The sequence below is a fragment of the Rutilus rutilus genome (assembly GCF_951802725.1).
Source record: "Rutilus rutilus genome assembly, chromosome: 3".
Classification (NCBI taxonomy): Eukaryota; Metazoa; Chordata; class Actinopteri; order Cypriniformes; family Leuciscidae; genus Rutilus; species Rutilus rutilus.
In genome coordinates this window covers 33758665-33782157 of record NC_140211.1, presented here as the reverse complement: position 1 = coordinate 33782157, position 23493 = coordinate 33758665, and the positions used below count along the sequence as shown (strand labels likewise).

The following is a 23493-nucleotide window of genomic DNA, read 5'->3' as shown; positions in this document are numbered from 1 at the left end:
CTGAAATGGAGAGACTTCAACTGATCGAGAGAAGTCTGAACAACTCTTTAAACTGAATCATTTGATTCACGAACTCTGGTCAGCTACGTCGTTATTCATGTTGTTGAACATACTATTTTACTATACAAAGATAAGGTGGTTAATTGGAAGGAATGATGAATCACATTGTCTTTTGAGTCAAATCCGATATCGGATTACTAGTATTTCTTTCGTCAACAAAAATTATAACTAAATATTGTCGTCAACGAACCACGTGACGAAAACGAGACGCAACGTAAATGCTGGTCATGTGACAATAACTATAATTAAATGTATAATGCAATATTGTTGACGAATAAAAACGAGACTAAATGTGGTTTACAAAATAAAAACTATGTTAAAATGTCTCTTCATTTTCGTTGACCAAAACGAGATGAAATGTTATGACGCTATTTCGTCTTGTTTAGTCACATTATTATTATTATTATTATTTTGCAGTATTTCTGTTTCCCGTGTCTCACTTCAGGGGCTGCATCAGGGCGCACTGCGCAGACGACGTCACTTCCTCAAGCCCCACTCGCGGCATTATTTAGAAGATGCAGCTGCGGTGAGTTAGCGTAAACGACAACAAACAAAGTTAAGTCTGACGCCCGTTTCACACATAGGGCCCGATTTTAACGATCTGAAACGCAAGTATCAAGCGCGAAACGCAAGTAACTTTGTGGCCGGGTCTTGGGCGCTGTTGCTATTATACCGGCGGGATAAATTACTCTTGCGCTCAACGCAAATCTAAAATGTGTTGGTCTGCAGTAGCTTCATTACTCATAGGTGTGGTTTGGGCGTAACGTGAAATAAACCAATCAGAGCGTCATCTCACATTCACTTTAAGAGCAGACGCGCTTATTCTATAGCGGATTCCTATTATAACGGTGGATTTGCCAGACGCGCGCCAGCAGCTGTTCACAGCCGAGCAGACCGACGTTCTCGTCAGGGCCGTAAAACACAGAGAAGTGACATTGGGGATGGAGAAACACACCCAAATTAACTTCGGTTAAACAGGCGTATGATAATTTGGGTAAATGTGTAAACTAGAAGTATGCTTTTATAATTATCTATCTATCTATCTATCTATCTATCTATCTATCTATCTATCTATCTATCTATCTATCTATCTATCTATCTATCTATCGTAATGTATGATTTGCAAAAATGAAAACGGCTGCTTCTGTGTGAGAGAATCAAAGTGTATGTGCGTTGTGCACACGCTACATTGATTATGGCCAAGCATGCGCCCTTAAAATAGCATAAGAATAACATGTGCAACGCGCCACTGACTTTAAACTAGATTTTTTCAGTTAGTGGCGGAATTGTTTTCTAAACGTGCAAAATAGCATGAGGGAACGTTTGCGCCGGAACACGCCGCCTCTTTGCGCTGAACCGCCCCCGGGAGCGCAAGTGTATTTCTTAGTTAACCGACGTGCGTCTGTGGAGGGAAAAGTCCGCTGTGCGCGGGTGCAAAATAGGAATGATACATGCGTCGGTGTACAAAGTCAATTGCGCTGGGTGCAAGATAGGGCCCATACTCCGTGTGCAGTGCATATGCGGTGCAGGAGCAGCACTCGCTATAGTGCTTTCACATATGCTGCGTTTGCAGTGCGTAACTGATCCACGGCTGAACCACAAACACATACTCACTATTTTTATTTCAAATCCAGAAGTTATCAAATACTTTTATTTAAAAAAAGTTTTGTCAGCATTACGATTCTCTTTGTACACACATACTCTTTAATGGTCGTAATTCACTTTTAAGCACAATTTAAACAATGTATTCAATGCACTACTTCTATCTAGATTTATTAGCAAGTGGTAAAATATTTAGCCATATAGTTATATTAAAATGACAAATATTTTAAATTAAAACTTAAAATTGACAAAAACAACCGACTCTCATGCCTTTTCTTTTGCATTTAAATTAATACAGTAAATCTTGGATGTCAGAAAGAACTTGTTTTTCAACCTCCACGAATGAGACGAGTGTTACTTTTCTGTTCACTATTTTCGCTATTTTTCCATAGTGATACACTATATTGACTGGGTTAAATAGAATTGCATTTCTAAAAAGAGACTAAAATACAATTTTCATTGACTAAAACTAGACTAAGGGCGCTTTCACACTTGGTTCGATTGCCTGTTCCTAACCCGAGTTCGATTGCTCCCCCCCTGCCCCCGATGGACTTGTGTTCACATATTATTTGTATCCGAACCGCAGTATGCTTGTGTCATCAAGTTGCAGCTGGTGCGTAATCGTGTTGCTTGGTAATGAATGAAAAGGCGTCAAAATGGATAGAATTGCTCGCTTCACATTTGTTCTTTTTTTTTTTTTAACTTTTGGTTTTGTTTTCAAAGAAAAGATCCAGAAAGAGAAACACATGTGTTTGTCTGCCGCAAAAGTACTAAAATCGTTCCAAAGACAGCGGGCTGTCCGCCGAAGACAATTTTTGCGGAGGCAGCCAGAAATCATCTCTCTGCTTGCAGTGCGTCAATCCCGCTTTTCATCAAGTTAAGTGTATATATGACGAGAATAATTCCTGTTAGTGATCCAGAGCGCGATCCATTTAGACGCCGACAAACTTTATTGCTGCGGATAAAACAATAAACCTCCGCAGAAGCATTCCAGAGGTACTCCGCGAGGAACAAAACATGTTCCAAACATAAAACAGGCTATAACCACCTGACCGTTAGTCCAATTGACTTGAAAATTGGTATGCAGTGTCTTGGTCCAAGGTGCCATGTATGTCTATGAGGACGTTGGCGTATCTCGAAAAACATGGCCGCCATCGACCAATGAAATTTGAGCACCTATTAGACAAGGTTAACGGAGGCCGATCGGAACGAAACTCGATGGGCATGTTCGACTCATGGCCCTAGAGGTCTGTAAGAGTTTTGAAAGAAATCGGCCACTAGTTGGCGCTAATGAGTTTTATGGCTCTGTAATCACGTGGTGTAAAACTTAACAACTTTTGATGCTTTTGTGCTTAAAGTCCTTAAAGGCCTTAACTGCTTGAACCCCGATAAATGCTGCTTGCAGCTTTAATTATTATTATTATTATTCCGCCGTAAAACGCATCGTGCAGCCCAAACCGTAAGAGCTGGAACTTTGAAACTTTGACAGATGGTAGTACAAAAATCGAGGAAAGGTTCAGAGATTATGACCCCGATTGGCCCATAGGTGGCGCTATAGCAACCAAAAGCGCGAAACTGTTCATAACTCCTAGACCGTATGTCGTAGACTCAAGTGTCTTATATCATTGGAAAGCTGGATGCCTGACGAACAAAACGTATATCTCCGATTTCATTTCCGCCATGATAGATTTTCCGCCATTTTGAATTTTGTCAAAAACCTACTTTTGCGAACTAGTCCCTGGTTTTTTGCCCGATTGGAACCAAACCAGTGCAGAAATGTTCTCTGGAGTCTGAATATCAATAATTATCGAAAAAAAGTGGAAATTTCGATTCACGGTCGCTAAGGGGCGCCAAAACGTACGTTGTGGGAGGGGCCTATTTTACTAAAATGGCTATAACTCCCGATGTAAATGAGGTATCTTCACCAAACTTGGTACACATGTGTATGAGTTCAATCTGGGGTCACAGTAAAAAAATCGCGACGATTGGCCTCATGGTGGCGCTATAAAATGAAAAAAACATAAAACAGGCTATAACCACCTGACCGTTAGTCCGATTGACTTGAAAATTGGTATGCAGTGTCTTGGTCCAAGGTGCCATGTATGTGTATGAGGACATTGGCGTATCTCAAAAAACATGGCCGCCATCGGCCAATGAAGTTTGAGCACCTATTAGACAAGGTTAACGGAGGCCGATCGGAACGAAACTCAATGGGCATGTTCGGCTCATGGCCCTAGAGGTCTGTAAGAATTTTGAAAGAAATCGGCCACTAGTTGGCGCTAATGAGTTTTATGGCTCTGTAATCACGTGGTGTTACACTTATCATCACAAAATGCATATCATTTGATAGATCTGCTTATGCTGAACAACTTTGCCTCTAGAACCATTGCTGTCAATCAAACAGTTTATTAATTATTCACGAATATGTTAAAAACCTACTTTTGCGAACTAGTCCCTGGTTTTTTGCCCGATCGGAACCAAACGAGTCTAGGACAATTCTCTGGACTCTCTAGATCAATAATTATCAAAAAAAAGTTGAACTTTTGCATTTGGATGGCTGTAATAGGGTCATTTATAAAATGGGCGTGTCAAAATACATTAAAAAGCCTATAAATCCTAAATAAAAACTCAGAACTTCACAAAAATTGGTCAGCATATGTGACATAACATCATTAACAAGCATGAAAAATTCTATGGAGATCGGACGATAGGTGGCGCTATAACTGTTAAAAAGCTTTAAAATCATATGTTTCCTATGGTAAACTGCCTGTATTGGCTGTAAATGGTCTTTTCCATCTCTGATCATATAATTTTCATATCATAATGTTCAAAACTAGTGCAATACAATTCTCTGGACTCACTAGATCAATAATTGTCAGAAAAAGTTGAACTACTTCATTTGGATAGCTATAATAGGTTCACTTCAAAATCTGGCCTTTACCAAGTGTCCCCGAAAGCCTATATCTCTTTAATCAATGCTCAGACCTTCTTAAAAACAAGTCAGAACGTGTGAAATATCACCCTGAACAAGCATGAAAATTTTCAGACAGATCCGACAAAATTTGCCTCTATAACAGTTAAAAAGGTGAAAATGATATGAATTAATGGCATGTTAAGCCAATAAGTGGTATTTTACTGCCCCCTGCTGTTTAAAATAGTCATTTTCTCATATTGGTATTGGTATCAGCCATGGTAAATCATGATAAATGATGGTGTGTGTGTGTGTGTGTGTGTGTGTGGTACAAATATAACAAAGGTTTTATTTTCCAACATGAAAACAAACATAACAGAGTGCTAGTGCACAAACAATAACCGACAATGATAATGGATGAGAGGGGAACTTAAATACACAGATCAAGACAAGGACAACAGGTGACGGTTATGATGATGAGGAGCAGGTGATGATGAGGAGGGTGATGAGGAGCAGGTGCAGGTGATGACGACAGATGGTGAATGTGATGAAGACAGAAGGTGAATGTGATGAAGGTGAATGTGACACCAATATCACTGAAACATTTGTTTGTGTGTGTGTGTGTGTGTGTGTGTGTGTGTGTGTGTGTGTGTGTGTGTGTGTGTGTGTGTGTAGCATTATTGTGTGTAGCATATGTAGCAAGTATGCATTATTGAGTTAACATGGAAACACTGGTTTGCTTTAGTGCAGAAAACTGGTCAAAATCATGAGGTTTAAAGTGAAAGTGAGCCAATAAGTGGTCTTCTACTGCCCTCTGCTGGCCACTCTACTTATTAATTAAATTTTTCCACATGTGCTTGCATTTATACTTGAATACACACTAAAAATCACTTATATAGCAATAACTATTATAACACAATCATATTTTGTCAGTGTTAATCACTTTATTTGCACTGACACTTCAAATAATTGCTAGTAATGTGGTAAATCATGGTAAATCATGGTTAACTATGCTGTGTGTGTGTGTGTGTGTGTGTGTGTGTGTGTGTGTGTGTGTGTGTGTGTGTGTGTGTGTGTGTGTGTGTGTGTGTGTGTAAGCATGCATTGAGTTAACATGGATAAACTGGTTTGCTTTAGTGCAGAAAACTGGTTTAAAGTGAAAGTGAGCCAATAAGTGGTCTTCTACTGCCCTCTGCTGGCCATTCTACTTATTAATGAAATATTTCAACATGTGCTTGCATTCATACTTGAATACACACTAAAAAAATCATTTATATAGCAATAACTATTATAACACAATCATATTTTGTCAGTGTTAATCACTTTATTTGCACTGACACTTCAAATAATTGCTCGTAATGTGATAAATCAGGCTAGAAACATGGTAAATAAAAGTAAATAATACTAGATTGTCGTTTATCTCCTGGTAAATAATACTAGAACGTGGTATATCATGGTAAATCATGGTTAACTATGCTGTGTGTGTATGTGTGTGTGTGTGTGTGTGTGTGTAAGCATGCATTGAGTTAACATGGAAAAACTGGTTTGCTTTAGTGCAGAAAACTGGTTTAAAGTGAAAGTGAGCCAATAAGTGGTCTTCTAGTGCCCTCTGCTGGCCATTCTACTTAATAATGAAATATTTTACATGTGCTTTTGCATTCATACTTGGACACACACTAAAAATCACGTATATAACTAACTATTATAACACAATAATATTTTGTCATTGTTCATCACCTCATTTGCACTGACACTTCACATAATTGCTAGTAATGTGGTTAATCATGCTAGAAACATTGTAAATCATAGTAAATAATACTGAAATGAGGTGTATCAAGGTAAATCATGCTAGAATCCTAATAAATCATTCTGGAACATGGTATATGATAGTAAATCATGCTAGAATCATATTAAATAATTCTTGAATGTGGCAAATCGTTGTGGGAGGAGCCTATTTTACTCAAATGGCTATAACTCAAGAAGTAAATGAGATATCTTCACCAAAATCAGTACACATGTGTATGGGTTCAATTTGAGGTCACAATAAACAATTTTATGGAGATCGGACCATAGGTGGCGCTATAACTGTTAAAAAGCTTTAAAACCATATATATCCCATGGCAATTTGCCTGTATTGGCTGTAAATGGTATTTTCCATCTATTATGTCAGTGGTTACATGCTTGCTAAATAAATCTTAATAACTTTTGATGCTTTTGTGCTTAAATGCCTTAAAGGCCTTAACTGCTTGAACCCCGATAAATGCTGCTTGCAGCTTTAATTATTATTATTATTCTGCCGTAAAACGCATCGTGCAGCCTAAACCGTAAGTGCTAGAGACTTGAAACTTGGCCAGAAGGTAGTACAAAAATCGAGGAGAGGTTCAGAGAATATGAGCTAGATTGGCCAATAGGTGGCGCTACAGTGCAAAAAACAAAAAAATGGCATATTTTTGCTTAAATCTCATCAACCCTTTGTCACAGACTCAAGTGTCTTATATCTTTGGAATCCTTGGGTCAAGCCGAACAAAAAAGGCCTCAAGGATTTCATTTCCGGTATGCAAATTTTCCCGCCATTTTGGATTTTGTCCAAAACCTACTTTTGCGAACTAGTCCCTGGTTTTTCGCCCGATCGGAACCAAACCAGTGCAGAAATATTCACAGGAGTCTGAAGATCAATAATTATTGAAAAAAATGTAAAATTTCGATCCACGGTTGCTAAGGGGTATCAAAACGTTCGCAGGAGGCGGAGCTAATTATACGAAAATGGCTATAACTCGTGAACGAAATGAGATATTTTCACCAAACTCGGTACACATATGTAAGATCTCAAGTTGAGGTCACAGTAAAAAAATCGCGGTGATTGGCCTCATGGTGGCGCTATAATATGAAAAAAACATAAAACAGGCTATAACCACCTGACCGTTAGTCCGATTGACTTGAAAATTGGTATGCAGTGTCTTGGTCCAAGGTGCCATGTATGTCTATGAGGACATTGGTGTATCTCAAAAAACATGGCCGCTATCGGCCAATGAAGTTTGAGCACCTATTAGACAAGGTTAACGGAGGCCGATCGGAACAAAACTCAGTGGGCATGTTCGGCTCAAGCCCCTAGAGGTCTGTAAGAATTTTGAAAGAAATCGGCCACTAGTTGGCGCTAACGAGTTTTATGGCTCTGTAATCACGTGGTGTTACACTTATCGTCACAAAATGCATATCATATGATAGATCTGCTCATGCTGAACAACTTTGCCTCTAGAACCATTGCTGTCAATCAAACAGTTCATTAAATATTCATGAATATGTTAAAAACCTACTTTTGCGAACTAGTCCTAGGTTTTTCGCCCGATCGGAACCAGACCAGTCTAGGACAATTCTCTGGACTCTCTAGATCAATAATTATCAAAAAAAAGTTGAACTTTTGCATTTGGATGGCTGTAATAGGGTAATTTATAAAATGGGCGTGTCAAAATACATTAAAAAGCCTATAAATCCTAAATAAAAACTCAGAACTTCACAAAAATTGGTCAGCATATGTGACATAACATCATTAACAAGCATGAAAAATTCTATGGAGATCGGACGATAGGTGGCGCTATAACTGTTAAAAAGCTTTAAAATCATATATTTCCTATGGTAAACTGCCTGTATTGGCTGTAAATGGTCTTTTCCATCTCTGATCATATAATTTTCATATCATAATGTTCAAAACTAGTGCAATACAATTCTCTGGACTCACTAGATCAATAATTGTCAGAAAAAGTTGAACTACTTCATTTGGATAGCTATAATAGGTTCACTTCAAAATCTGGCCTTTACCAAGTGTCCCCGAAAGCCTATATCTCTTTAATCAATGCTCAGACCTTCTTAAAAACAAGTCAGAACGTGTGAAATATCACCCTGAACAAGCATGAAAATTTTCAGACAGATCGGACAAAATTTGCCTCTATAACAGTTAAAAAGGTGAAAATGATATGAATTAATGGCATGTTAAGCCAATAATTGGTATTTTACTGCCCCCTACTGTTTAAAATAGTCATTTTCTCATATTGGTATTGGTATCAGCCATGGTAAATCATGATAAATGATGGCGTGTGTGTGTGTGTGTGTGTGTGTGTGTGTGTGTGTGTGTGGTACAAATATAACAAAGGTTTTATTTTCCAACATGAAAACAAACATAACAGAGTGCTAGTGCACAAACAATAACCGACAATGATAATGGATGAGAGGGGAACTTAAATACACAGATCAAGACAAGGACAACAGGTGACGGTTATGATGATGAGGAGCAGGTGATGATGAGGAGGGTGATGAGGAGCAGGTGCAGGTGATGACGACAGATGGTGAATGTGATGAAGGTGAATGTGACACCAATATCACTGAAACATTTGTGTGTGTGTGTGTGTGTGTAGCATTATTGTGTGTAGCATATGTAGCAAGTATGCATTATTGAGTTAACATGGAAACACTGGTTTGCTTTAGTGCAGAAAACTGGTCAAAATCATGAGGTTTAAAGTGAAAGTGAGCCAATAAGTGGTCTTCTACTGCCCTCTGCTGGCCATTCTACTTATTAATTAAATTTTTCCACATGTGCTTGCATTTATACTTGAATACACACTAAAAATCACTTATATAGCAATAACTATTATAACACAATCATATTTTGTCAGTGTTAATCACTTTATTTGCACTGACACTTCAAATAATTGCTAGTAATGTGGTAAATCATGGTAAATCATGGTTAACTATGCTGTGTGTGTGTGTGTGTGTGTGTGTGTGTGTGTGTGTGTGTGTGTGTGTGTGTGTGTGTGTGTGTGTGTGTAAGCATGCATTGAGTTAACATGGATAAACTGGTTTGCTTTAGTGCAGAAAACTGGTTTAAAGTGAAAGTGAGCCAATAAGTGGTCTTCTACTGCCCTCTGCTGGCCATTCTACTTATTAATGAAATATTTCAACATGTGCTTGCATTCATACTTGAATACACACTAAAAAAATCACTTATATAGCAATAACTATTATAACACAATCATATTTTGTCAGTGTTAATCACTTTATTTGCACTGACACTTCAAATAATTGCTAGTAATGTGATAAATCAGGCTAGAAACATGGTAAATCAAAGTAAATAATACTAGATTGTCGTTTATCTCCTGGTAAATAATACTAGAACGTGGTATATCATGGTAAATCATGGTTAACTATGCTGTGTGTGTGTGTGTGTGTGTGTGTGTGTGTGTGTGTGTGTGTGTGTGTAAGCATGCATTGAGTTAACATGGAAAAACTGGTTTGCTTTAGTGCAGAAAACTGGTTTAAAGTGAAAGTGAGCCAATAAGTGGTCTTCTAGTGCCCTCTGCTGGCCATTCTACTTAATAATGAAATATTTTACATGTGCTTTTGCATTCATACTTGGACACACACTAAAAATCACGTATATAACTAACTATTATAACACAATAATATTTTGTCAGTGTTCATCACCTCATTTGCACTGACACTTCACATAATTGCTAGTAATGTGGTTAATCATGCTAGAAACATTGTAAATCATAGTAAATAATACTGAAATGAGGTGTATCAAGGTAAATCATGCTAGAATCCTAATAAATCATTCTGGAACATGGTATATGATAGTAAATCATGCTAGAATCATATTAAATAATTCTAGAATGTGGCAAATCGTTGTGGGAGGAGCCTATTTTACTCAAATGGCTATAACTCAAGAAGTAAATGAGATATCTTCACCAAACTCAGTACACATGTGTATGGGTTCAATTTGAGGTCACAGTAAACAATTTTATGGAGATCGGACCATAGGTGGCGCTATAACTGTTAAAAAGCTTTAAAACCATATATATCCCATGGCAAATTGCCTGTATTGGCTGTAAATGGTCTTTTCCATCTATTATGTCAGTGGTTACATGCTTGCTAAATAAATCTTAATAACTTTTGATGCTTTTGTGCTTAAATGCCTTAAAGGCCTTAACTGCTTGAACCCCGATAAATGCTGCTTGCAGCTTTAATTAGGGGTTCAAGCATGAAATGCTGAAACCCTATTGTAATTGTGCTGATTTTTATTATTATTATTATTATTCTGCCGTAAAACGCATCGTGCAGCCTAAACCGTAAGTGCTAGAGACTTGAAACTTGGCCAGAAGGTAGTACAAAAATCGAGGAGAGGTTCAGAGAATATGAGCTAGATTGGCCAATAGGTGGCGCTACAGTGCAAAAAAAAAAAAAATTGCATATTTTTGCTTAAATCTCATCAACCCTTTGTCACAGACTCAAGTGTCTTATATCTTTGGAATCCTTGGGTCAAGCCGAACAAAAAAGGCCTCAAGGATTTCATTTCCGGTATGCAAATTTTCCCGCCATTTTGGATTTTGTCCAAAACCTACTTTTGCGAACTAGTCCCTGGTTTTTCGCCCGATCGGAACCAAACCAGTGCAGAAATATTCACAGGAGTCTGAATATCAATAATTATCGAAAAAAATGTAAAATTTCGATCCACGGTTGCTAAAGGGTATCAAAACGTTCGCAGGAGGCGGAGCTAATTATACAAAAATGGCTATAACTCGTGAACGAAATGAGATATTTTCACCAAACTCGGTACACATATGTAAGAGCTCAAGTTGAGGTCACAGTAAAAAAATCGCGGTGATTGGCCTCATGGTGGCGCTATAATATGAAAAAAACATAAAACAGGCTGTAACCACCTGACCGTTAGTCCGATTGACTTGAAAATTGGTATGCAGTGTCTTGGTCCAAGGTGCCATGTATGTCTATGAGGACATTGGTGTATCTCAAAAAACATGGCCGCTATCGGCCAATGAAGTTTGAGCACCTATTAGACAAGGTTAACGGAGGCCGATCAGAACGAAACTCAGTGGGCCTGTTCGGCTCAAGCCCCTAGAGGTCTGTAAGAACTTTGAAAGAAATCGGCCACTAGTTGGCGCTAACGAGTTTTATGGCTCTGTAATCACGTGGTGTTACACTTATCGTCACAAAATGCATATCATATGATAGATCTGCTCATGCTGAACGACTTTGCCTCTAGAACCATTGCTGTCAATCAAACAGTTCATTAAATATTCATGAATATGTTAAAAACCTACTTTTGCGAACTAGTCCCTGGTTTTTCGCCCGATCGGAACCAGACCAGTCTAGGACAATTCTCTGGACTCTCTAGATAAATAATTATCGAAAAAAAGTTGAACTTTTGCATTTGCCTGGCTGTAACAGGGTAATTTACAAAAGGGGCTTGGCAAAATACACTAAAATGCCTATAAATCATAAATGAAAACTCAGAACTTCACAAAAATTGGTGAGCATATGTGACATAACATCATTAACAAGCATGCCAAATTTTATGGAGATCGGACCAAAGGTGGCGCTATAACTGTTAAAAAGCTTTAAAACCATATATTTCCCATGGTAAACTGCCTGTATTGGCTGTAAATGGTCTTTTCCGTCTATTATGTCAATTGTTAAATGCCTGCTAAATAAAACTTAATGTCTTTTGATGCTTGTGTGCTTAAAGGCCTTAACTGCTTGAACCCCGATAAATGCTGCTTGCAGCTTTAATTAGGGGTTCAAGCACGAAGTGCTGAAACCCTATTGTAATTGTACTGATTTTTATTATTATTTTTCTTCTCCGCTAAAACGCATCGTGCAGCCCAAACCGTAAGACCTGGAACCTTGAAACTTTGCCAGATGGTAGTCCTCAATTTGGGGAGAACCTATCAAAGTATGGCCCAGATTGGCCCATAGGTGGCGCTATAATGACCACATTTACTAAATTGCTCATAACTCCTAGACAGTTTGTCCTAGAATCTCAATTTTAGCATCACTGTGATCCCTGGCTCCAGACGGACAAAATGGCTATCTCCAAATTCCCCTACGAGCAAAAAAAAAATTTATATGGGCAAATTTGTCCAAAACCTACTTTGGCCAACTAGTCCCTGGTTTTTGACCCAATCGGAACCAGACCAGTCTAGGACAATTCTCTGGACTCTCTAGATCAATAATTATTGAAAAAAAGTTGAACTTTTGCATTGGCCTGGCTGTAACAGGGTCATTTAGGAAAGGGGTGGGACATAAAAACACTCAAAAGCCTATACAACCTAAGGGAAAACCCCAAACTTCACAAAAATCGATGAGCAGATGTGTCAGAACATGGTGAAGAAGCATGCCAAGTTTCGTGAAGATCGGACCATAGGTGGCGCTATAACTGTCCAAAACGTCTGTTCTTATTAGGGGTTCAAGCACGAAGTGCTGAAACCCTATTGTAATTGTACTGATTTTTATTATTAGGGGTTCAAGCACGAAGTGCTGAAACCCTATTGTTATTGTAAGGATTTTTATTAGGGGTTCAAGCACGAAGTGCTGAAACCCTATTGTAATTGTACTGATTTTTATTATTAGGGGTTCAAGCACGAAGTGCTGAAACCCTATTGTAATTGTAAGGATTTTTAGGGGTTCAAGCATGAAATGCTGAAACCCTATTGTAATTGTAAGGATTCGTAAAACGCATCGTGCAGGACAAACCGTAAGGCCTAGAGACGTGAAACCTGGCCAGATGGTAGGCCTCAATTTGGGGACAACCTATCAGAGTATGACCCCGATTGGCCCATAGGTGGCGCTACAGCAAGCAAAAGTTCAAAATCGCTCATAACTCTTAGACCGTTTGTCCCAGGATCAAGTGTCTTATATCGTTGGAATCCTTGGCTCAAGGCGGACAAAATGGCTATCTCCGATTTGGATGTAAGCAGGGAAAATTTTCTGCTATGTCGAATTTTGTCCGAAACCTACTTTTGCGAACTAGTCCCTGGTTTTTGGCCCGATCGGAACCAAACCAGTCTAGGACAATTCTCTGGACTCTCTAGATCAATAATTATCAAAAAAGAGTTGAACTTTGGCATTTGGGTGGCTGTAACAGGGTCATTTAGAAAAGGGGTGTGGCAAAATACACTCAAAAGCCTATAAATCCCAAAGGAAAACTCAGAACTTCACCAAAATTGATGCGCATGTGTGTCAGAACATGGTGAGGAAGCATGCAGAGTTTCATGGAGATCGGACCATAGGTGGCGCTATAACTGGCAAAAAGCCTTCATTCTTATTAGGGGTTCAAGCATGAAATGCTGAAACCCTATTGTAATTGTAAGGATTTGTAAAACGCTTCGTGCAGGACAAACCGTAAGGCCTAGAGACGTGAAACCTGGCCAGATGGTAGGCCTCAATTTGGGGACAACCTATCAGAGTATGACCCCGATTGGCCCATAGGTGGCGCTACAGCAACCAAAAGTTCAAAATCGCCCATAACTCTTAGACCGTTTGTCCCAGGATCAAGTGTCTTATATCGTTGGAATCCTTGGCTCAAGGCGGACCAAATGGCTATCTCCGATTTGGATGTAGGCAGGGAAAATTTTCTGCTATGTCGAATTTTGTCCGAAACCTACTTTTGCGAACTAGTCCCTGGTTTTTGGCCCGATCGGAACCAAACCAGTCTAGGACAATTCTCTGGACTCTCTAGATCAATAATTATCAAAAAAGAGTTGAACTTTGGCATTTGGGTGGCTGTAACAGGGTCATTTAGAAAAGGGGCGTGGCAAAATACACTCAAAAGCCTATAAATCCCAAAGGAAAACTCAGAACTTCACCAAAATTGATGCGCATGTGTGTCAGAACATGGTGAGGAAGCATGCAGAGTTTCATGGAGATCGGACCATAGGTGGCGCTATAACTGGCAAAAAGCCTTCATTCTTATTAGGGGTTCAAGCATGAAATGCTGAAACCCTATTGTAATTGTAAGGATTTGTAAAACGCATCGTGCAGGACAAACCGTAAGGCCTAGAGACGTGAAACCTGGCCAGATGGTAGGCCTCAATTTGGGGACAACCTATCAGAGTATGACCCCGATTGGCCCATAGGTGGCGCTACAGCAACCAAAAGTTCAAAATCGCCCATAACTCTTAGACCGTTTGTCCCAGGATCAAGTGTCTTATATCGTTGGAATCCTTGGCTCAAGGCGGACCAAATGGCTATCTCCGATTTGGATGTAGGCAGGGAAAATTTTCTGCTATGTCGAATTTTGTCCGAAACCTACTTTTGCGAACTAGTCCCTGGTTTTTGGCCCGATCGGAACCAAACCAGTCTAGGACAATTCTCTGGACTCTCTAGATCAATAATTATCAAAAAAGAGTTGAACTTTGGCATTTGGGTGGCTGTAACAGGGTCATTTAGAAAAGGGGCGTGGCAAAATACACTCAAAAGCCTATAAATCCCAAAGGAAAACTCAGAACTTCACCAAAATTGATGCGCATGTGTGTCAGAACATGGTGAGGAAGCATGCAGAGTTTCATGGAGATCGGACCATAGGTGGCGCTATAACTGGCAAAAAGCCTTCATTCTTATTAGGGGTTCAAGCATGAAATGCTGAAACCCTATTGTAATTGTAAGGATTTGTAAAACGCATCGTGCAGGACAAACCGTAAGGCCTAGAGACGTGAAACCTGGCCAGATGGTAGGCCTCAATTTGGGGACAACCTATCAGAGTATGACCCCGATTGGCCCATAGGTGGCGCTACAGCAACCAAAAGTTCAAAATCGCCCATAACTCTTAGACCGTTTGTCCCAGGATCAAGTGTCTTATATCGTTGGAATCCTTGGCTCAAGGCGGACCAAATGGCTATCTCCGATTTGGATGTAGGCAGGGAAAATTTTCTGCTATGTCGAATTTTGTCCGAAACCTACTTTTGCGAACTAGTCCCTGGTTTTTGGCCCGATCGGAACCAAACCAGTCTAGGACAATTCTCTGGACTCTCTAGATCAATAATTATCAAAAAAGAGTTGAACTTTGGCATTTGGGTGGCTGTAACAGGGTCATTTAGAAAAGGGGCGTGGCAAAATACACTCAAAAGCCTATAAATCCCAAAGGAAAACTCAGAACTTCACCAAAATTGATGCGCATGTGTGTCAGAACATGGTGAGGAAGCATGCAGAGTTTCATGGAGATCGGACCATAGGTGGCGCTATAACTGGCAAAAAGCCTTCATTCTTATTAGGGGTTCAAGCATGAAATGCTGAAACCCTATTGTAATTGTAAGGATTTGTAAAACGCTTCGTGCAGGACAAACCGTAAGGCCTAGAGACGTGAAACCTGGCCAGATGGTAGGCCTCAATTTGGGGACAACCTATCAGAGTATGACCCCGATTGGCCCATAGGTGGCGCTACAGCAACCAAAAGTTCAAAATCGCCCATAACTCTTAGACCGTTTGTCCCAGGATCAAGTGTCTTATATCGTTGGAATCCTTGGCTCAAGGCGGACCAAATGGCTATCTCCGATTTGGATGTAGGCAGGGAAAATTTTCTGCTATGTCGAATTTTGTCCGAAACCTACTTTTGCGAACTAGTCCCTGGTTTTTGGCCCGATCGGAACCAAACCAGTCTAGGACAATTCTCTGGACTCTCTAGATCAATAATTATCAAAAAAGAGTTGAACTTTGGCATTTGGGTGGCTGTAACAGGGTCATTTAGAAAAGGGGCGTGGCAAAATACACTCAAAAGCCTATAAATCCCAAAGGAAAACTCAGAACTTCACCAAAATTGATGCGCATGTGTGTCAGAACATGGTGAGGAAGCATGCAGAGTTTCATGGAGATCGGACCATAGGTGGCGCTATAACTGGCAAAAAGCCTTCATTCTTATTAGGGGTTCAAGCATGAAATGCTGAAACCCTATTGTAATTGTAAGGATTTGTAAAACGCTTCGTGCAGGACAAACCGTAAGGCCTAGAGACGTGAAACCTGGCCAGATGGTAGGCCTCAATTTGGGGACAACCTATCAGAGTATGACCCCGATTGGCCCATAGGTGGCGCTACAGCAACCAAAAGTTCAAAATCGCCCATAACTCTTAGACCGTTTGTCCCAGGATCAAGTGTCTTATATCGTTGGAATCCTTGGCTCAAGGCGGACCAAATGGCTATCTCCGATTTGGATGTAGGCAGGGAAAATTTTCTGCTATGTCGAATTTTGTCCGAAACCTACTTTTGCGAACTAGTCCCTGGTTTTTGGCCCGATCGGAACCAAACCAGTCTAGGACAATTCTCTGGACTCTCTAGATCAATAATTATCAAAAAAGAGTTGAACTTTGGCATTTGGGTGGCTGTAACAGGGTCATTTAGAAAAGGGGCGTGGCAAAATACACTCAAAAGCCTATAAATCCCAAATGAAAACTCAGAACTTCACCAAAATTGATGAGCATATGTGTCCGAACATGGTGAGGAAGCATGCAGAGTTTCATGGAGATCGGACCATAGGTGGCGCTATAACTGGCAAAAAGCCTTCATTCTTATTAGGGGTTCAAGCATGAAATGCTGAAACCCTATTGTAATTGTAAGGATTCGTAAAACGCATCGTGCAGGACAAACCGTAAGGCCTAGAGACTTGAAACCTGGCCAGATGGTAGGCCTCAATTTGGGGACAACCTATCAGAGTATGACCCCGATTGGCCCATAGGTGGCGCTACAGCAACCAAAAGTTCAAAATCGCTCATAACTCTTAGACCGTTTGTCCCAGGATCAAGTGTCTTATATCGTTGGAATCCTTGGCTCAAGGCGGACAAAATGGCTATCTCCGATTTGGATGTAGGCAGGGAAAATTTTCTGCTATGTCGAATTTTGTCCAAAACCTACTTTTGCGAACTAGTCCCTGGTTTTTCGCCCGATCGGAACCAAACCAGTCTAGGACAATTCTCTGGACTCTCTAGATCAATAATTATCGAAAAAAAGTTGAACTTTGGCATTTGGGTGGCTGTAACAGGGTCATTTAGAAAAGGGGCGTGGCAAAATACACTAAAAAGCCTATAAATCCCAAATGAAAACTCAGAACTTCACCAAAATTGATGAGCATATGTGTCCGAACATGGTGAGGAAGCATGCAGAGTTTCATGGAGATCGGACCATAGGTGGCGCTATAACTGGCAAAAAGCCTTCATTCTTATTAGGGGTTCAAGCATGAAATGCTGAAACCCTATTGTAATTGTAAGGATTCGTAAAACGCATCGTGCAGGACAAACCGTAAGGCCTAGAGACTTGAAACCTGGCCAGATGGTAGGCCTCAATTTGGGGACAACCTATCAGAGTATGACCCCGATTGGCCCATAGGTGGCGCTACAGCAACCAAAAGTTCAAAATCGCTCATAACTCTTAGACCGTTTGTCCCAGGATCAAGTGTCTTATATCGTTGGAATCCTTGGCTCAAGGCGGACAAAATGGCTATCTCCGATTTGGATGTAGGCAGGGAAAATTTTCTGCTATGTCGAATTTTGTCCAAAACCTACTTTTGCGAACTAGTCCCTGGTTTTTCGCCCGATCGGAACCAAACCAGTCTAGGACAATTCTCTGGACTCTCTAGATCAATAATTATCGAAAAAAAGTTGAACTTTGGCATTTGGGTGGCTGTAACAGGGTCATTTAGAAAAGGGGCGTGGCAAAATACACTAAAAAGCCTATAAATCCCAAATGAAAACTCAGAACTTCACCAAAATTGATGAGCATATGTGTCCGAACATGGTGAGGAAGCATGCAGAGTTTCATGGAGATCGGACCATAGGTGGCGCTATAACTGGCAAAAAGCCTTCATTCTTATTAGGGGTTCAAGCATGAAATGCTGAAACCCTATTGTAATTGTAAGGATTCGTAAAACGCATCGTGCAGGACAAACCGTAAGGCCTAGAGACTTGAAACCTGGCCAGATGGTAGGCCTCAATTTGGGGACAACCTATCAGAGTATGACCCCGATTGGCCCATAGGTGGCGCTACAGCAACCAAAAGTTCAAAATCGCTCATAACTCTTAGACCGTTTGTCCCAGGATCAAGTGTCTTATATCGTTGGAATCCTTGGCTCAAGGCGGACAAAATGGCTATCTCCGATTTGGATGTAGGCAGGGAAAATTTTCTGCTATGTCGAATTTTGTCCAAAACCTACTTTTGCGAACTAGTCCCTGGTTTTTCGCCCGATCGGAACCAAACCAGTCTAGGACAATTCTCTGGACTCTCTAGATCAATAATTATCGAAAAAAAGTTGAACTTTGGCATTTGGGTGGCTGTAACAGGGTCATTTAGAAAAGGGGCGTGGCAAAATACACTAAAAAGCCTATAAATCCCAAATGAAAACTCAGAACTTCACCAAAATTGATGAGCATATGTGTCCGAACATGGTGAGGAAGCATGCAGAGTTTCATGGAGATCGGACCATAGGTGGCGCTATAACTGGCAAAAAGCCTTCATTCTTATTAGGGGTTCAAGCATGAAATGCTGAAACCCTATTGTAATTGTAAGGATTCGTAAAACGCATCGTGCAGGACAAACCGTAAGGCCTAGAGACTTGAAACCTGGCCAGATGGTAGGCCTCAATTTGGGGACAACCTATCAGAGTATGACCCCGATTGGCCCATAGGTGGCGCTACAGCAACCAAAAGTTCAAAATCGCTCATAACTCTTAGACCGTTTGTCCCAGGATCAAGTGTCTTATATCGTTGGAATCCTTGGCTCAAGGCGGACAAAATGGCTATCTCCGATTTGGATGTAGGCAGGGAAAATTTTCTGCTATGTCGAATTTTGTCCAAAACCTACTTTTGCGAACTAGTCCCTGGTTTTTCGCCCGATCGGAACCAAACCAGTCTAGGACAATTCTCTGGACTCTCTAGATCAATAATTATCGAAAAAAAGTTGAACTTTGGCATTTGGGTGGCTGTAACAGGGTCATTTAGAAAAGGGGCGTGGCAAAATACACTAAAAAGCCTATAAATCCCAAATGAAAACTCAGAACTTCACCAAAATTGATGAGCATATGTGTCCGAACATGGTGAGGAAGCATGCAGAGTTTCATGGAGATCGGACCATAGGTGGCGCTATAACTGGCAAAAAGCCTTCATTCTTATTAGGGGTTCAAGCATGAAATGCTGAAACCCTATTGTAATTGTAAGGATTCGTAAAACGCATCGTGCAGGACAAACCGTAAGGCCTAGAGACTTGAAACCTGGCCAGATGGTAGGCCTCAATTTGGGGACAACCTATCAGAGTATGACCCCGATTGGCCCATAGGTGGCGCTACAGCAACCAAAAGTTCAAAATCGCTCATAACTCTTAGACCGTTTGTCCCAGGATCAAGTGTCTTATATCGTTGGAATCCTTGGCTCAAGGCGGACAAAATGGCTATCTCCGATTTGGATGTAGGCAGGGAAAATTTTCTGCTATGTCGAATTTTGTCCAAAACCTACTTTTGCGAACTAGTCCCTGGTTTTTCGCCCGATCGGAACCAAACCAGTCTAGGACAATTCTCTGGACTCTCTAGATCAATAATTATCGAAAAAAAGTTGAACTTTGGCATTTGGGTGGCTGTAACAGGGTCATTTAGAAAAGGGGCGTGGCAAAATACACTAAAAAGCCTATAAATCCCAAATGAAAACTCAGAACTTCACCAAAATTGATGAGCATATGTGTCCGAACATGGTGAGGAAGCATGCAGAGTTTCATGGAGATCGGACCATAGGTGGCGCTATAACTGGCAAAAAGCCTTCATTCTTATTAGGGGTTCAAGCATGAAATGCTGAAACCCTATTGTAATTGTAAGGATTCGTAAAACGCATCGTGCAGGACAAACCGTAAGGCCTAGAGACTTGAAACCTGGCCAGATGGTAGGCCTCAATTTGGGGACAACCTATCAGAGTATGACCCCGATTGGCCCATAGGTGGCGCTACAGCAACCAAAAGTTCAAAATCGCTCATAACTCTTAGACCGTTTGTCCCAGGATCAAGTGTCTTATATCGTTGGAATCCTTGGCTCAAGGCGGACAAAATGGCTATCTCCGATTTGGATGTAGGCAGGGAAAATTTTCTGCTATGTCGAATTTTGTCCAAAACCTACTTTTGCGAACTAGTCCCTGGTTTTTCGCCCGATCGGAACCAAACCAGTCTAGGACAATTCTCTGGACTCTCTAGATCAATAATTATCGAAAAAAAGTTGAACTTTGGCATTTGGGTGGCTGTAACAGGGTCATTTAGAAAAGGGGCGTGGCAAAATACACTAAAAAGCCTATAAATCCCAAATGAAAACTCAGAACTTCACCAAAATTGATGAGCATATGTGTCCGAACATGGTGAGGAAGCATGCAGAGTTTCATGGAGATCGGACCATAGGTGGCGCTATAACTGGCAAAAAGCCTTCATTCTTATTAGGGGTTCAAGCATGAAATGCTGAAACCCTATTGTAATTGTAAGGATTCGTAAAACGCATCGTGCAGGACAAACCGTAAGGCCTAGAGACTTGAAACCTGGCCAGATGGTAGGCCTCAATTTGGGGACAACCTATCAGAGTATGACCCCGATTGGCCCATAGGTGGCGCTACAGCAACCAAAAGTTCAAAATCGCTCATAACTCTTAGACCGTTTGTCCCAGGATCAAGTGTCTTATATCGTTGGAATCCTTGGCTCAAGGCGGACAAAATGGCTATCTCCGATTTGGATGTAGGCAGGGAAAATTTTCTGCTATGTCGAATTTTGTCCAAAACCTACTTTTGCGAACTAGTCCCTGGTTTTTCGCCCGATCGGAACCAAACCAGTCTAGGACAATTCTCTGGACTCTCTAGATCAATAATTATCGAAAAAAAGTTGAACTTTGGCATTTGGGTGGCTGTAACAGGGTCATTTAGAAAAGGGGCGTGGCAAAATACACTAAAAAGCCTATAAATCCCAAATGAAAACTCAGAACTTCACCAAAATTGATGAGCATATGTGTCCGAACATGGTGAGGAAGCATGCAGAGTTTCATGGAGATCGGACCATAGGTGGCGCTATAACTGGCAAAAAGCCTTCATTCTTATTAGGGGTTCAAGCATGAAATGCTGAAACCCTATTGTAATTGTAAGGATTCGTAAAACGCATCGTGCAGGACAAACCGTAAGGCCTAGAGACTTGAAACCTGGCCAGATGGTAGGCCTCAATTTGGGGACAACCTATCAGAGTATGACCCCGATTGGCCCATAGGTGGCGCTACAGCAACCAAAAGTTCAAAATCGCTCATAACTCTTAGACCGTTTGTCCCAGGATCAAGTGTCTTATATCGTTGGAATCCTTGGCTCAAGGCGGACAAAATGGCTATCTCCGATTTGGATGTAGGCAGGGAAAATTTTCTGCTATGTCGAATTTTGTCCAAAACCTACTTTTGCGAACTAGTCCCTGGTTTTTCGCCCGATCGGAACCAAACCAGTCTAGGACAATTCTCTGGACTCTCTAGATCAATAATTATCGAAAAAAAGTTGAACTTTGGCATTTGGGTGGCTGTAACAGGGTCATTTAGAAAAGGGGCGTGGCAAAATACACTAAAAAGCCTATAAATCCCAAATGAAAACTCAGAACTTCACCAAAATTGATGAGCATATGTGTCCGAACATGGTGAGGAAGCATGCAGAGTTTCATGGAGATCGGACCATAGGTGGCGCTATAACTGGCAAAAAGCCTTCATTCTTATTAGGGGTTCAAGCATGAAATGCTGAAACCCTATTGTAATTGTAAGGATTCGTAAAACGCATCGTGCAGGACAAACCGTAAGGCCTAGAGACTTGAAACCTGGCCAGATGGTAGGCCTCAATTTGGGGACAACCTATCAGAGTATGAGCCCGATTGGCCCATAGGTGGCGCTACAGCAACCAAAAGTTCAAAATCGCTCATAACTCTTAGACCGTTTGTCCCAGGATCAAGTGTCTTATATCGTTGGAATCCTTGGCTCAAGGCGGACAAAATGGCTATCTCCGATTTGGATGTAGGCAGGGAAAATTTTCTGCTATGTCGAATTTTGTCCAAAACCTACTTTTGCGAACTAGTCCCTGGTTTTTCGCCCGATCGGAACCAAACCAGTCTAGGACAATTCTCTGGACTCTCTAGATCAATAATTATCGAAAAAAAGTTGAACTTTGGCATTTGGGTGGCTGTAACAGGGTCATTTAGAAAAGGGGCGTGGCAAAATACACTAAAAAGCCTATAAATCCCAAATGAAAACTCAGAACTTCACCAAAATTGATGAGCATATGTGTCCGAACATGGTGAGGAAGCATGCAGAGTTTCATGGAGATCGGACCATAGGTGGCGCTATAACTGGCAAAAAGCCTTCATTCTTATTAGGGGTTCAAGCATGAAATGCTGAAACCCTATTGTAATTGTAAGGATTCGTAAAACGCATCGTGCAGGACAAACCGTAAGGCCTAGAGACTTGAAACCTGGCCAGATGGTAGGCCTCAATTTGGGGACAACCTATCAGAGTATGACCCCGATTGGCCCATAGGTGGCGCTACAGCAACCAAAAGTTCAAAATCGCTCATAACTCTTAGACCGTTTGTCCCAGGATCAAGTGTCTTATATCGTTGGAATCCTTGGCTCAAGGCGGACAAAATGGCTATCTCCGATTTGGATGTAGGCAGGGAAAATTTTCTGCTATGTCGAATTTTGTCCAAAACCTACTTTTGCGAACTAGTCCCTGGTTTTTCGCCCGATCGGAACCAAACCAGTCTAGGACAATTCTCTGGACTCTCTAGATCAATAATTATCGAAAAAAAGTTGAACTTTGGCATTTGGGTGGCTGTAACAGGGTCATTTAGAAAAGGGGCGTGGCAAAATACACTAAAAAGCCTATAAATCCCAAATGAAAACTCAGAACTTCACCAAAATTGATGAGCATATGTGTCCGAACATGGTGAGGAAGCATGCAGAGTTTCATGGAGATCGGACCATAGGTGGCGCTATAACTGGCAAAAAGCCTTCATTCTTATTAGGGGTTCAAGCATGAAATGCTGAAACCCTATTGTAATTGTAAGGATTCGTAAAACGCATCGTGCAGGACAAACCGTAAGGCCTAGAGACTTGAAACCTGG

General features: G+C 40.8%; 1 protein-coding gene and 1 long non-coding RNA gene across 2 annotated transcripts in view; both read right to left on the bottom strand.

Moving 5' to 3' along the window:
* The window catches only part of znf507 (zinc finger protein 507), a 132247-nt gene that overhangs the window by 37048 nt on the left and 71706 nt on the right, over nt 1-23493 (bottom strand). The window lies entirely within an intron of this gene.
* On the bottom strand, nt 2381-12049 carry LOC311287807. The gene is made up of 3 exons (XR_014626810.1): nt 10962-12049; nt 6817-7166; nt 2381-3036 (listed from the first exon to the last, which is right to left on the bottom strand). It is a non-coding gene; the product is annotated as an uncharacterized lncRNA (long non-coding RNA).